The 14404-nt window shown below is 30.9% G+C and overlaps 1 non-coding gene across 1 annotated transcript; it reads right to left on the reverse strand.

Annotated features, from left to right (window-relative positions):
• Positions 1-3643: 3643 nt before the first annotated feature.
• On the reverse strand, positions 3644-3716 carry TRNAK-CUU (transfer RNA lysine (anticodon CUU)). Its single transcript has one exon. It is a non-coding gene; the product is annotated as a tRNA-Lys (tRNA).
• Positions 3717-14404: the final 10688 nt, after the last annotated feature.

The following is a 14404-nucleotide window of genomic DNA, read 5'->3' on the forward strand; positions in this document are numbered from 1 at the left end:
CCTTTTAATCTCCTACTAGGAATTTTTTTTTATTTTATTTAAATCTTGGAATTATTGATTATTTGTTAATTATCAATGGCCATGTAATAATTATTTATTGAAACAATTTTATTGACCACTACTACTAGCCAACTCTTATATCATGATGACGGGATCACTACAGTGACTCGATCAAACCGAAAGAGTGGTAGAAGGTTTATGTGATGTGAAGAACAGGGAAACAAAAACACAATAAAGGGCGGCATCAATAGTTTTGAATTACAAAGCAAGGAAGGGCACTTTTGAGTCGGTTGTTTTTTAAAAATATTTTTTATTTTAAAATATATTAAAATAATATAATTTTTTATAATTATTTTTAACATTATCATATAAAAAAAAGAAAAAATTAAAAAAATAATTTTTTATATTTTTTTCACAAATATTTTTAAAATAAAAAAATGAATAAGCTCTTGGAATTTTGTTTTCCTAGACATCAATGTCATCAACTAACGATCATTTTATGGGCTAGAAGAGGTTGAACTTCTGCGAATTTGCCAAGCCACCAAAGGTCTGTCGGCAGGAAAATAAGAGGATGATAATTAAGATAATCAGAAGCTTAAATGTTCGATGCTTGCCAATCAAACAACAATTGTTGGCATCCTAATTAAATTTTTTTATTTTTTTTATTTTAGATTAATATTTATTTGGTAATTAGAGATTATTTTGATATACTAATTTTAAAAATAAATTTTAAAAAATAAAAAATATTACATCACTATAATTCTAGACAAAAAATTGCTCCCTCAGATAATCTAGTCACTACACAAACAAATATAAATTAACGCATAGAAAAACTCAACTCACAAGTTTATTAACAAAATAACAGCTTCAAAATTTAGATTAATCATATAATTTTAAAATAATTTATTATCTGATCTTTAATGCTTCCAATGCTTACAGTTAATTACAATATTATTTGCATATTAGATTTATATATAACAGTTGATAAAATAGTTGTTAATATAATTATAAAAAAAATGAGATTTTATTCAAAAACCATGGTAATATTGGATAATATTTTAAATATTATTTTTATTTATTATAATGAACTTGATTTAAAATAGAAAAGGAAAAAAAATAATTGAAGGGTGATATAAAAAAAAAGGCTAAGCACTAGGCCTAGGAGGATTGGGTCAAACACCTGGCCCCCAAAAGAAGCTTAAACGCATATGGGGATGCAATATCAAGCCGGACACGCCTAAACTTTTTTTTGTCTATTTTTTAATAAATGAAAAATATATTATTTGTTTTTTTAAAAAAACTAAACGGACAACATGGAGTCACCTGTTTTAAATAATAAATTAAGTTTCTTTATTTTTGTGATTGTAATTTTAAAAAAAAATATTTTATAAAAAACATTTTTAGTTGAGGTTAGTTTGATATTTATATATGTTTGGTTAAAACTGTAGTTAAAATTGAGGTTGAACAAAAAGTAATTTAATGTGTTTAATAATGTTTTTTAAATTGAGGTTATAAAATAACTAAAAAATATATATATTAATATTGATGGTTTTTAATTTAAATATTATAGATTTAACTACTGTTATTACATTATGAAATAAATAATATTTTATATAAAATATTTTTTATTATTCCATTAAACTATCTACAATTCCATCACGTACGAAATTCATCCGACAATGACTACAGTTTTCATGGTTTTTTGAGCGTGCAACAAAATCAGGTAAAATATCATCAGGAACAAAATTAAGATTACGATCAAATCCTGTAAATGTTACGCCATCATGCGATCTCCTTTTAATTTATGTAGTGTCATTGAATAATGTTAAACACTAGTTTTTTTTGAATAAAATAAAATTAAAAATAAAACAAATTGAATTTTTTATTGTTCACGTGAACAATTCACTTTGTACTATTCACTTTATATGCAGAGTGAATTAATTCACTCGGCACATATGTCATATAAGAAGAGAAGGAGTTTGGAGTTGCTTTCGATTAACCTGCGTTTTAAATGCAAAATATATTGGATCCCATAAATAGTAAATCGTGTTTTATACTTTACCAAACAGTTTTTTTCTATGATTTGCTTTAAAAGTAGAAGTAACCACAAAAACAAACACCTTCAAATAACTACCTTAATTAGCTGCAAAGTCAAGTTGTGGATTCTTGGATTAAAAAACCCTATATTAAACTTGAAAAATCCTAGAAACCAAGGAAACTTATTTGGAACCCTAAAATACCATAAAATCAACCCAAACTAAAAGAAAACTAATTAAAAAAACAGTCCCAAGTTTGGATCTATTTTTTTAACAATACAAAAGTTTCAAACAATTTTAATAGAGAAGCTTATTGATACCAATATTAATTTTTTTTTTTTTGTTAGGACATGGACAAATGAACATTTTCTTATCCTTCTCTTTTTTTTCGGTGACTTTCTCTCCCTCTCCTTCAATATAAGAACCAAAATGTAAACAAACTAAAATTTAGGACCTAAACAAAAAATATCAAATAATAAGGACCAAATATGTAAAAATTTTAAACTTCAAGGACTAAACCATAGTTTTCCATGCCTCTTGATCAGTAAAAACGAAATGGATGTTTTTCTTCTTAATTCTGGTTTATATTTTTTCCCTGGGTACAAATTAAACTTTGTTTTTATAAAATTGATGGTTAATTAACAGAGAAAATACTTTGAGAGACCTCGCATATACAATAGAATGAAAATAAAAGCGAATTAGGACACATAAATGGATGAAAATATCAAGTGTAAAATAAAATGATGAAATAACCAGGAAATAAAATTTAAGAATAAAAAAAGAAGCATTGTAAGACGAACAATAATGTACAAAGATAAAAGCCAGTGTTTTAGTGTTTTTGCTTAACTTTAATTTAGTTTAGTTCATCCTTTGCCTAACAATTTCTGCTGCATGGAGAAACAAGTACAATAATACTGTTCTAGCCAACTTGGAAATAAACCACATGTTACCGTTAAGTGACTTTTCGGGAGTGTGGTTGCGGTTGTTTTTTAAAGTGTTTTTTATGCCGAAATATATTAAAATAATATTTGTTTTATTTTTTTAAAATTATTTTTAAGATCAGCGCATCAAAACGATTCAAAACATAATTTCTTTTAAATTTTTTTTAATAAAAACAAAATTGAATTTTTTGGAAACGCAGGTTGGCCCGCGTTTCCAAACGCTCTCTTAGTAACCAGTGCACTCCATGAAATTTTAATTTTTTTAATTTAAATTTAATTTTTTTTATGTTTTCAAATTATTTTGATGTGCTGATGTAAAAAATAATTTTTTAAAAATAAAAAAAATATTATTTTAATATATTTTTAAACAAAAAAAACTTTGAAAAGCAACAGCTACTACATTTTTAAACACCCTCAAAAGCTAAAATAGAAAAAACAACTCTAGTTTGATAAGGTTCTAACAGCAAGATGGATTCATTAGATGATGAAATATAAATGTAGTTTACATTAAAATGAAACTAATTTCAGTAGCAAAATGGTCAGGTCTCGTTCATAATAAACAGTTTCCCACCCCTTATCAAGAAAGAAAGAAAAAAAAAATGGTCTTTCATTATGGGAATGCCTTCCACCACCAAGAAAACCAAAGCTTGAAAAAGATATAGCTATCGCCCACCGTGGGGCTCGAACCCACGACCACAAGGTTAAGAGCCTTGCGCTCTACCAACTGAGCTAGACGGGCTTCTTGTTGACCCGATTCTACTTAATATATATATATAAATATATACACGCACACACAAATAATCATAATCAGAACATCAACGATTTAATTTTTGTCCCCGGACTTTCGACAACGTTCCGTTTCTTTTCCCTCTTGTTTTAATTTCCCGGATTTTACCCTTATGACTGGCTCGAAGTTCCAATAAAAATTGATAGTCTCGACAAATAAATGCCCACTTTCACCTTTTTGTAATATTCTTTTTTAAAAAAACCCATTAACAAAAAATTACGAAAATTCCAATTCTTCACAAAATCTATAATTCATAACATTTGAAAACACTGCGATCACTAAAATCATCATTAGTCCTGTTTGAAGTGTGGTTGCTGTTGCTTTTCAAAGTGCTTTTCGTGTCCAAATACATTAAAATGATATTTTTTTATTTTTTAAAAATCAGTTTTTAGATCAGCGTATCAAAAACAATCCAAAACATACAAAAAAATTTATTTTTAATAAAAAACAATTTGAATTTTTTAAAAAGACGGGTTGGTTCGCATTTCCAAACGCTCTCTAAAACATATCTATCATGCAAACCGGTTATACAATAAGATCTTAATCTATCCTCTTTTCTTCCTCCTCCCTCCTCTTATTTTGATCTCTCATATAGTTTTCATTTCTCCTCGTACTTATCACAAACACCATACACACCAATTTATAGGTCAAAATCATCACTGCCATCGAATTATTAGTTGCTTGGAGTTAGGTTTTAGTTTTGAGATTTTGTTGTTGATAGGGATTGATATTTTAATGTAACAAAATAAATGTTGACTTTTAGTTCCCGTTGTGTACATCTAAGTTAATGAGTTTTTTTTTAAATAGTAAACTAGAAAGGTAGATCACGTTATATTATGATATAATGGGCTAGGTTAAGTTTTTTTTTAATATAAAAATATTTGAGTGATGATAGTGTTTTTAAAGTATCAAGAAAAATTTAGGATTCGAGTTATTGATTCAAATGAGTTAAATTAACTCGGTTAACTTAATAATATTATTATAAAAAAAACACCAAAATAATGACAATGACTAATAAAAAAATAAATTCTTACAAATATTATGAAAATATACCCTTTAAATATTCTTAAAATGTCTCAATAGTCTTATTTGATAACAAACCAAAAATTAACTGAGCACGAGAAAACCTTATAAAGAGGGAAAAAAATCTAAAGCTAAATTACCAAGAAATCAAATGTTGAAGGACAAATTGAAAAAAAAATCAATTTTAAAAGAGAACAAAAAACCTGACTCAAGTAAGCATGCTAAATTCGCGGCTCTATTTGAGGTCAGGATAACTTTGTACAAAAAATAAAAAAGAATAAAACAATGACAAGCAAAACAAAAAAAAAAAACATAAAAAACCTTAGTTAGTTTGAGTTAACTCGACTAATCTGTGAACTAGGTTATGAGACCAGGATAAACCCATAAAAAAAAAAGCAACAAAAATCACAAAGTTGAAAGCCCAATAACCTAATGTCGAATGATGAAAATGAAAAAAAAATTAAAAAAAAGAACCTAAAAAATACTGAAATCAAATTAGGCTAATCTTCAAAACCCATAACTCAGGGCATGAGACTAGCTTATCCCATAACAGGCAAACCCGAAAAAATCATAAAGAGAAACTGTCATTCATAAAAAAAACTAAATAGCGATAAAAAAATGAGGACCAAATTGGATAAAAAAAATAAATGAAATAAAATATCGAGAGATGAAATTGAAAAAAAAATTAATTTCAAAAAGCATTAAAAGCAAAACAAATATGAATAAAAAGAATGAAGATCAAAATTGGTACAAATACAAACAAACATGACACATTTTATTTTCAAAAGGGTTGATGTGAAATCTGAGATAAAGAGAGAGAAAAGAGGGAAGAAAAGAGAAAAAATTTCATCGGAGCCTATCTATTGCTCCTCCGAAAACACATGTCTGACCATCGATAAAAGGATGGCACATCACTTCCAATGCCATCGTCAAAGATGGCATTGGGCCAGTGGAAGGCGGCGCATGTGCCGCCCAAAAAGCATAGGCCTCTCCTACTTGTTGGCGAGTCCTATGCATGCACCATTCACTTTTAATTATTTAATTATATTTATATTTGTTAAAAACCTGAATCGCCTCTCATTTAAATTGATTATAACTAAAAACCCATTAGGAAAATACAAAAATTCCCCTAGATATAAGTTTTATTTTATTTTTCTTTCAATTGCGATTTAATCATTACACTATGCAATCAAAGTGTAAAAGACCTAAAATCCTCTAGAACCTTTTTAAGGGTATTTAAGTTATTTTACTATTTATAGAAATATTAAAAGACTAATTTAACCCCGATCAATATAATAATGATAAATAAACCTTGTGAAAAATATCATTTTTTGCCATGACCAATTCATCATTCTTTGTTGTGAAGGGAAACATCACCACTTCATTATTGTAATCCATAATTCATTGCCTCACAAGCTATAGTGAAATGATTTTATAATAATGCTTATTATTATGTATAATTCTTGGACTGTTTGAATATTATTTGGTTTGGATTGATTAGTGAGTTTATTTTTAAGGTCACTATTGATATTTGAACATTAAATATTAATTCATGAATTATGTTGGGGTCTGTGTTGATTTACTTAATTAGTATGCAATTTGAACGAAGTTCGTGAAATTAATAAGATTCACGTGGACTTTTTTGGTGTTGCTTGATTTTTGAGTTGATGAACTATAATTTATCTTGAGCCAACATCGTGGTTAAAATAGCTTGATTAAGACCTTTTTTTGTTGTGTTTTTGCCAAACATAACCTCAGTCTATTTTTAATAAATTTTAAAATTTTTGAAAGATTATTTTGTAATTAATTTTGAGTTCTCCACTTTTTTTTACACTCTTATATTTAATATTCGAGATTGTGACCTACACGCGAGATGTTTTTTCAATATTAAATAAGCCTCGTTTCTTTCCTTAAAAAAACAACAAAAATCTTTTTTTTTAAATACATTTAATGTTTTAATTGCATATGGCTAAGTCTCTAAAAAAATCACATTTGCATAAATAATAATAATAAAAATACATGGCATGATTTAGCATCCTTAAATATAAAAAATCAAGAAAAATAGTTTTTTTTTTATATCTTTGCATGTATTTTTTGATTTAATAACCAATTTATGAAATCCATGAGAACTTGGCATGCATTTGAAAATATATATAAAAAATTATTTTGTTTATTCGAATATTAAGAATTACAAAATTATACGTATGATGTATTCACAATATTAAAATAAAAATGTAAAAAAAAAATGTTTTGACAATAGGATGATTATGATTTAACATGATAAGATAAAAATCTTCTTACCGAGGAGTACTTTTCATAAATCTTAGACAAACCAATAGTTAGAAAATACAATAATACCTTATAGTATATCATACAAACAAATAATGCAGCTTATCTTAGGTAAAGTGTACTAGGGGTTATACGTTTTTCCTATACACAATCAATCCCTTATCCAGATTCTGAGACTAATTAAGGTTTCTAGTGATCAAAATATTAAGTGGTGACTCTAATTTTTTTTTTTTACTAATAAGAAATAGTAATTCCTTGTTCTTTCCACCCATCACAATAAAAATCTTGATCCAGGAAGACGATCACCGCGACACTACTCACGAAAGACAAATATAAAAATAAAATCCCTTATTTGTAAAGGAACATAATTTTATTTGCAAGTATATATATAAAAAATAGATAGCCATTTGGTTGTTTTATTTTAGTTTTAACCACCTTGACGATGTGTATTTATTTTAAATTCAGAACTTTACCTAGTATTCCTACAAATACGAAGAAAAAAAAACATTGTATTTTTTATACCCAAATCACAAAAGATGATCTACTGTATTTATGTATTTGGCAAAAGCTTGAGATGCCTGGACAATGTCATAAAAAACCCCAATAATAATCACATAATATTACAAAATAACTAGGTAAAAAATTATAACAATTTATAGTAACCAATTATTTTTCTTTTAATTTTCAACTTGAAACCTTCTGTTTTCAATTGCAACTTTCTATTCCTAATTTGATGTCTAATTTGTAAAACTTTGCTAAAGAGAGATAATATTCAATAAAAAGGACCGAGAAACTTCATGGCCTCTCAAAGGGAGAAAATTCTCTCTAACCGTAGTACTTTTCTTATTCTTCCTTTACCATCCCTATAGTTTTTATATTTTTAGTTTTGGTCCCAAAGTTTATTTTATTTCTATTTTAGCTCTTGAATTTGAGAGGAGAAAGAGAGAAAGCTGTTGGTTTACCTATTTTTTGATAAAATCACATTCTTGGTATCAATGTGTTTTATTCAATGATGGACATCCTTGAAAAAAATTAAATTTGGTTTTGGGGTGATTTTTAAGATTTTTGCGGTTGATATGTGATTTAAAAAGATTTTTATGGTGTTTACCATATGTTTTATCTTAAAATTAGTTGAAAAATAAATTTTTAATTCAGAAAATCTCTACACTTTTTTCAACCACCATACTAGTGATAAGATAACAATCAATCACAGCTGGCAATAAAGATATGGTAGCAGGATTTCTGTGATTGATCACAGCAATAGAAGGATTCTTGTAATCCTATAATTCTGCAGTTACCTATAATATAGGCAACAATCACTCATGTAATTAATACACACACACACACACACACACGTCTAATAACAGAACCACAATGTGGGTTTTCTTTCCTTTGTTTGCATACTCCTATATGGTATCAGAGCCTGAAATGGACTTCTCCACCTCCTCCGTTTTACCCATGCCTTCTACCCCTGAGTTTTCACCAGCCAAAACTCATTTACCTGACATCTCCATAAAACTTGCCTCAAATAATTATCTGTTATGGAAAGCTCAAGTCATACCAATTCTAAGAGGCCATGGTCTTCTTGGTTATGTAACCAATGATATTTCTTGTCCTGACTTAACCATTGCTGGTGCAAATGGCACCTTGCAACCAAATCCAGCAGCAACAACTTGGCTGCGTACTGATCAGTTGATCCTTGGATGGATTAACAACTCTTTTTCAGATGGTCCTCTTTCTCAAGTCATCAATAGTGAATCCTATCATGATGCTTGGATTGTTTTAGAGACTCTTTATGGAAGTCACACTCGAGACCGTATACAAAAAATGAAGGGAGAGTTGCAGACTCTCAGCAAAGGTTCTTATTCTTTGGAAGACTATTTGCACAGGGCCAAATCTCTGGCCTTGTCACTTCATGGTGCAGGCAAACCAATGGATGGCAATGATCTCACTGTTTGCATTCTTGGTAGCTTAGGATCTGAGTTTGATCCCATTGTTGCAGCACTTAATGCTCGTGATATGTTTCCTTCTCTTGAAGGCGTGATTTGTAAGCTACGTGATTTTGAAATCAGGCTTCAAAATGTCAAAACTACTTCGTCCAATGTTGCCTTTTACATAAACAGAAATCCTGCTGCCATATCTCTATTGCCAGCTGTGATTGACTGTTATCTTTCTCATACAAAACCTCAAGGAAGCTCTAATATGCATGACCGTCCTGGTGGCTATTCCAAAATGCAAAGGATAGCTAGTATAAAGCTTTTGCTGCCATTCAAGTAAGAGACAACGCAGAGGATAACTAGTATCCTGATACCGGTGCCAACCAACATATGACATCAAATCCTAGTGAGGTGCACGGTATTGATTCCTACTCTGGTACTGATACTGTTATGGTTAGAAATGGTAATGGCCTCGCTATAGTAGGTACATGACACACTAATCTACCTACCACTACTCTTAAGCTCAATAATATGCTGGTTGATCCTGATATAAAAAAAAACTATTATCTGTATCTCAATTTACACGAGATAATAATTGTTACTTTCTTTTTTATCCATGGGGATTCCTTCTCAAGGACATGAAGACAAAGCAAGTGATTCTTAAAGGTTCCATGGCAGATGGTTTATATCCCATCAATCTGCGGCAACTTCCACATCATTCCTTCAGTTTCTTAGCAAATAAAGTTCCAGGCAGCCTGTGGCATGCACGCCTTGGCCATCCTCATTCTCAAGTTATTAGCAGATTATCCCTACCATCATTGCATGGAAAAATAGATTTTTGTGAGGGCTGTATGTTGGGCAAGTCTGCAAAGTTGCCCTTTCATTCTCGACAATCTTATTCCACTTCCTTTTTGTATACATTACATACTAATGTTTGGGGGGCCTACATCAATCCCCTCTTTTGATGGTTTTTGATTTTATTTGATTATTGTTGATGAATATTCTCGTTACATATGGTTGTTTCCTATGGCTCGCAAATCTGACGTCGCAACTATATTTCATACATTCATTACACAAATGGCAAATCAGTTCAGTACATCTGTAAAAATTGTTCAAAGTGATGGTGGTGGTGAATTCATCAACACAGTTTTGCAGAATCACTTTGCAGCTCATGGTATAATCCATCGACTCTCGTGTCCTGGGACATCAGAACAAAATGGTCTGGCTGAACGGCGACATCGACTCTAATGGCCCATGCATCTGTTCCAACCAAATACTGGTCAGCAGCATTTCAAACTGCTGTGTTTCTTATCAATCACCTTCCATCTTCAGCTGTTAAGCATAAGTCTCCTCATGAGCTTGTATTCGGGTCTTCCCCCAGTCTTGACTTCTTACGGGTTTTTGGTTGTTCTTGCTACCCTTTACTGTCCCTTTTTGATCGATCCAAGCTGGACTACAAATCAGTCTGCTGTGTTTTTAATGGTTACTCAGCCAACCACAAGGGATACTGTTGCCTTGAACCGCACTCTGGTCATCTCATTATCAGCAGACATGTCAAATTCAATGAGTTGCACTTTCCTATCAAAACTCCTGCAATTTCAAAGTCAACTAATCCTCAATTATTTCAGCCACAAACTCTTCCTAAGTCTCTTGAAAATCATGCTCTACCCCATCCACCAATCAATTTGACAACTAATGAAGTGTCTGCTACAGAACCTGTAACATATCAATCTTCAGAGTTTCAGCCTACAGTCCCAATTCACCTGCAGTCAGTCTTGCCCTCTTCCCCAACCGAGTCATCAACTTCCATTTTACCATCACGTATTCATCCCATGGTTACACGTGCTCAAACAGGCAACTTTAAACCAAAATCATTCTTAACAACTAGACATCCAATACCTATATGTTTTCTTGCCGATCTTACAGCACAACATTCAGAGCCTTCTTCATACCATCAAGCTTTTCGACTTACTCATTGGAAGAAGGCTATGCAAGATGAAATGGATGCCCTGCATGCCAATCACATGTGGACCTTGGTACCCAAGACATCAGATATGAATCTGGTCAGCAGTAAGTGGATATTTAAAGTTAAAACACTATCTGATGGCACAATTGACAGGTATAAAGCCAAACTTGTGGCTAGAGGCTTTACTCAACTTCCAGGATTGGATTATGATGAAACCTTTAGTCCTGTTGTCAAACCAGGAACTATTCGGTTAATTCTTAGCATTGGTCTCTCTCACAGGTGGCTCATTCGACAGTTAGATGTCAGCAATGCATTTCTTCATGGTGATTTACATGAACGTGTCTATTTGGCTTAACCACCGGGCTTTAAGGATCCTGCTCATCCACATCATGTCTGTCTTCTTCATAAGGCTCTCTATGGTTTAAAGCAAGCACCGCGTGCTTGGTATCTGAAATTCAGCAACTACATACAGCAGATAGGCTTCACACGATGTTCCGATGATCAGTCTTTATTATATAGTCAACAAGGTTCAGATGTTCTTCTTCTACTGATCTATGTTGATGACATTCTTCTTACTGGGTCATCTCCATCTCAAATATCTGCTTTTATTACTCATCTTTCATTTGTGTTTTGCATGAAAGATCTTGGCGATGTCCACTACCTCCTTGGTTTGCAAATTACCAGGACTGGCATAACACTCACTATTACTCAAACAAGGTATCTACTATCACTTCTACACAAGTTTGGATTAGCCGGTGCTAAACCAGTTGCCACTCCTATAGCATCGGGTACCAGCTTATCAGCCACTAACGACACCTTGTTATCTGATCCCATGCCTTTTTTTTCGTCAGCTTGTGGGATCCCTACAATATCTCACTCTTACCCGCCCTGGCATCTCTTATGCTGTTCATCATGCTTGTCAATACATGCATGCCCCACGAGAACCTCACCTCATTGCTGTTAAATGAATTTTTCGTTATCTCAAAGGAACTCTCGATATTGGGCTTCATTTTGTTCCCATGCCCTTAACTGCTCTTCATGGATTTTGTGATGCTGACTGGGTAGGGTGTAAGGATGATCGACGCTCCACATCTGGTTTTGCCATCTATATGGGTGCCAACTTGCTGTCATGGGGTGCTAAAAAGCAGGCCACAATATCTCGCTCTACGGCAGAAGCAGAACATCGTGCTCTAGCTTCTACCACAACTGAACTTATATGGTTCACGAATCTATTAAAATCCATTGGCTATTGTCTTCCACCTCTAAAGCTGTACTGTGACAATATCAGTGCTATTACTATGGCCAAGAATCCAGTGTTTCATCATCGCACAAAACATATTGAAATCGATGTTCATTTCGTCAGGGAACGTGTTGCTAGTGGTGCCCTTCTGCTTGAACATGTTGCTGGCACTTCTCAAATTGCAGACATATTGACCAAACCACTTTGTTCGGACAAGTTTGTTTCCAATCGTGACAAGCTCCTCATCGGGTCTCAACCGCCTTGAGCTTGAGGGGGGATGATAAGATAACAATCAATCACAGCTGGCAATAGAGATATAGCAGCAGGATTTCTATGATTGATCACAGCAATAGAAGGATTCTTGTAATCCTATAATTCTGCAGTTACCTGTAATATAGGCAACAATCACTCATGTAATTAATATATACACACACACGTCTAATAACAGAACCACAATGTGGGTTTTCTTTCCTTTGTTTGCATACTCCTACAACTAGTGGCTAGATTTTAGGAACAACAAGCAACCCATTGTATGCCTTATTTTTTTTCAAAAATAAAATAAAATAAAGGTTTGTTTAAAATAAAATTGGGCATCCTTGATAAACATGTGTTGATGTTGCCGGGTAATTGAAGAGAAAAATATGAATTGCGTTGGGCTTCAGCGTGAAGGCACGATTTATGGTTAAGTTTTTAAAAAATAATTTTTCTTGTGTTGATTTGAGAAATATTTTCATAAAAAAAATGATATAAGAGAGAAAATAAAAATATAAAAGGACAAAGAAATTTAAAAGAATTTTTTTATTTAATGTTATTTCATTAGATATAAATTTAAAAGAAATTTAAAAGAATTTTTTTATTTAATGTTATTTCATTAGATATAAATTTAAAAGAAATTTATAAGAATTTTTTATTTAAAAATTAATCATATGAATTGCTTTTGGTTTTCTTAAAAAAACTATTTTTTCTTTTTTCTTTCAATTTTATTTCTAAATATTAAGTTTTGTTGAGGTTTTTTTATTGGTTTGTTTCCCAATTTTATCCTTCTTTGGTTAATTCTGGCTTGGTAGTAATATATTTTTTAATTATATAATTAAATAAAAAATTTATTGAATGCAATGTTCTTTATAACTTGAGCCACATGTTTGATGGGTTGGCTGTAATCAATCTAATATATCTTTTCAAGTTTGACCCAGTAGACTTTAATGACAATGCTAAAAAATTCTATGCGCATGAATATTATTATTATTCTTCATATTAAGATAGTGTTTGATATTGCGGTAATGATTTTTTTTTAAAGTGCTTTTCATTTGAAAATGCATCAAAATAATATATTTTTTATTTTTTAAAATTTATTTTGACATTAGCACATCAAAATGATCCAAAAATATAAAAAAATAATTTTAAACAAAAATAATAATTTTAAAAAAAATGCACGACGAGCCGCAAAAACAAACACAACCTAAATGTTTTAAGAAAATCTCATTTTGAAATCTTTTTTATAAGCCAAATCATGTTTTTATTCTTTGAACTCGTTAAGCCGATTAAGTTATATGAAACAATTCTCATACTATTTAATTTAAAAACATTGGCTAGACAATGAATCATGAGTTTTCAAATATGACACACTTAATTGAGTTTTATAACAATATCAAAGAGTTTTTTTATAATTAAAATATTATTATTTTATCTGATCGACAACATGAGAAAAGTAAGTCATTGAATATAAGTGGTGTGCGTTTGGTAATATGATGCATAATATTTTTTTTAAAAAATATTTTTTAATTGAAATATTTAAAATGATATTTTTTAAATGTTTTTGTTATTATTAAATCAAAACCATAAAAAAACACTTTAAACAATATTAATTTAATACTTTTTAAACCAAAAATTAATTTAAAAAATAAATTGATGCACGATTCCAAGCACACTCGATTACATTTACTAACACCCAATTATGTTTGTACCAAAAAACAGAAAAAGAGAAAACAATCATATATATTTTTTGGACCAAAATAGATGGGTTTTTCTAGGAGCAAATACTATAATCTGAATTTGCTTTGTAGTAGTTTGTATGTAAGGGGAAGCAAGCCAATGGTGGTGTCATGCCGCCGGGCCGCCGGCATTCCTGCATAGTTTATTTGAACTTGTGCCCCCCACCCCCCCCAATTAATCTTTTGTCATTTGT

This window comes from Populus trichocarpa, chromosome 5 (assembly GCF_000002775.5).
Source record: "Populus trichocarpa isolate Nisqually-1 chromosome 5, P.trichocarpa_v4.1, whole genome shotgun sequence".
NCBI classification, from domain to species: Eukaryota; Viridiplantae; Streptophyta; class Magnoliopsida; order Malpighiales; family Salicaceae; genus Populus; species Populus trichocarpa.